Source organism: Rhincodon typus, chromosome 18 (genome assembly GCF_021869965.1).
Source record: "Rhincodon typus isolate 14 chromosome 18, sRhiTyp1.1, whole genome shotgun sequence".
Taxonomy (NCBI): Eukaryota; Metazoa; Chordata; class Chondrichthyes; order Orectolobiformes; family Rhincodontidae; genus Rhincodon; species Rhincodon typus.
Genome location: NC_063349.1, coordinates 56,145,287 through 56,147,988, shown reverse-complemented (window position 1 = coordinate 56,147,988; position 2,702 = coordinate 56,145,287).

Genomic DNA, 2,702 nt, shown 5'->3' with positions numbered 1-2,702 from the left:
CATTATCCCCAACATGCACCGTCTGCTGCTTTACTCCCAACTCCAACTCGCCCCCACCCTGTGCATTACCCACACCCCCAATATGACTCCTGGCACATTACCCTGTCCCTAACGTGTGCCCCTGGTGCATTACCCCTACCTCCAACACGCCCCCTGGTGAATTAGCCCACTGCCCTTGCCTTCACCCCCATCATATGTCTCCTCTGCAAGTTGCTGCGCTGCCTCTGGACCCCATGTCTCCCCCCCCCCCCCAAAAAAAACTACCCCACTACCTGATAACTAGCCCACAGTTTCTTCTGTCCTGACCACCCCCCCTTCCACCCTCCGTCATGTTTTCCTCCTACACCCCGAACCCGTCTGCACCGTCATTGCTCCTCCCTTCTCCTTCCTCGCACCCTACTACACCTCAGGTAACCACTTCCATCACCTCAACACGACTTCCGTAAGTCTCAATTTTTCACCTCCCCTGTCCCTCGACTTGCTTTCACCTTCTCACCATTACCTTTTTAACTTTGCTTTATCTTCTTTCCACCCCATCCACACACTAATTTTTCCATACAAGTACCAGTCTGATGCCTCCCCTCAAAATTCTTGTTTCAAGTCCACACCATTCCTTTTGTTCTCACCACTTATAACAGCTCCTTTCCCATTTTATTTCCACCTCCCAGCCGTCTCTCCTAAGGTAGAGATTAGCTGTCCTTTGGTCACTAAGGGTGTGAACTGTGGAGATATTTAACTTGCTTTGGTTGAATGATAGGAATGGGAGTGACAGCTCAGCTCTGACAGAATCAAAGCTGAATTCTTGTCAGAGATAGTAGGGACTGCAGATGCTGGAGAATCTGAGATAACAAGGTGTGGAGCTGGATGAACACAGGCCAAGCAGCATCAGAGGAGGAGGAAAGCTGATGTTTCGGGCCTAGACCCTTCTTCTGAAGGGTCTAGGCCCAAACCGTCAGCTTTCGTGCTTGGCCTGCTGTGTTCATCCAGCTCTACACCTTGTTAGCTCTGAATTCTTGTCAGTCACTTTGCCGTTGACTGGGCCGGAGTGCCGTTTCTGATCACAAGATGCTGTCTTTTGCCTGAGGGTGGGACTAAGGAATATGTGTTGCCACTGTACGTGAGGGTGAGGGAGTTTGCAGCATTGCTGGAGATTACCATTATGATTTGGGCTGGAATTCTTTCCCAAATTACCCCTTTCTACTGCCTAAGCTTCACTGCTGCTGTGGAACTGTGCTTTCAAAGCTGTTGCACTGAATTTGGGGTGTAAGCAGAGTCTGAAAGCTGAGTTCTCAGGCTGAGTGACAGCTCTGTGACCACAACTCAAACCACTTTGTTGCACCACAAGTGTAGGTTTATGAACTTTTGCACCCTTTGTGTGGTCTTAGTTTGTATTGCTTAAGAGGTTCAGAGGTTTTCTTCCTGTACTGTGAAGGCGTTGAAGTCCATCGATGAAGGATATTGCATTCAGTTGTTTCACAAATAGATTGCCACAGTCATGTTGCATGTTGCTGTTTCTTTCATTGACGAAAGTGCTATGATTGAGCATCTTCTATCTTCCTGGCAGGAAATTGCACTTTGTTCATCTGCAGTGAAGTTGTGCAATGGATGTTGTGCAGCCTCTTGTGCTTCTGAAGCATGTTCTTTGTCAGTTTTTGATTTATGTGATAACGGCTGTCTGATATATGTTGGCTTGCTTTTGAACAAATGATTCTAAATGTTAGATTTCTCCGTGATGCTGAAATAAGCTGAACAAACACAGTCTTTTACCTTAGCAGGGACGAATCGATTGCTCAACAGCTTTAACTGAAGTATTGCAATTATACAAAATGCAGCAGTAAAGTTTTTAGCTTGTCATAACTGTGATCAGCCTACGCCTGGGAATCTTTAAATGTCTGTTTTTGGATTTGAGTGTATTTAGCACTTGTTGATGACAGTTGTCATTGTGATCCCTGTGCTCAAAGTTCCCGCAAGTATTGATTTTATGATCACACTTCAGATATTTTGATGTGGTTCATTTTATTTATTGAGCAATAACTATTCCATGATTGACCATGGTTAAAATTAACAACTTAGACCAAGGTTAAGGTATGTTTCATTGATATATTTACGCAACGCAGGATATATACACTGACCTGGAATTCTTGTGCAAAATCAGGTTTATTTTGTAACTTAATATTTCAAGGTGTCTAGCCTTAAAATCATGGAGTTGCAAAAGTAAATAGTCTGTAAAACGTTCTGCAGCGCACCCTTCAGGACCTGCATTATAAGAAGATGGCAGGTGTATAATAAAAATAGTTCCTGTCACAGAACACTAGATAGAAATGTATTCAAAAATATGTTAAACATTTCCTTTTAAAGGTAAATGAAGCCTATAGTACAGGGTAGTGTGATTCATAGTATGCACTGCATGGTGCCAGTTTGATGATATCAGATGGGCGGATACATTCCACCCTGCCGTGCTTTGCAGTGTGCATTCCTGAGATGACAGACAATGGAAACCATGGTTTAGAATGGAAGCATTCCTTAGCTGCTAGGTTTGAAGTGACCCCTCTTTGAGGATGGACATATTGTTGAAAAATGGGAATGATAAGTACATGGGGCTTCTGATGTACTTGCACATTATAATGGTAATTTACTTAAAACTAGTAATTGTCTAAGTCTTTTCAAATGTATGTTTTGGGACCAGGTCAATTGCATCAGTG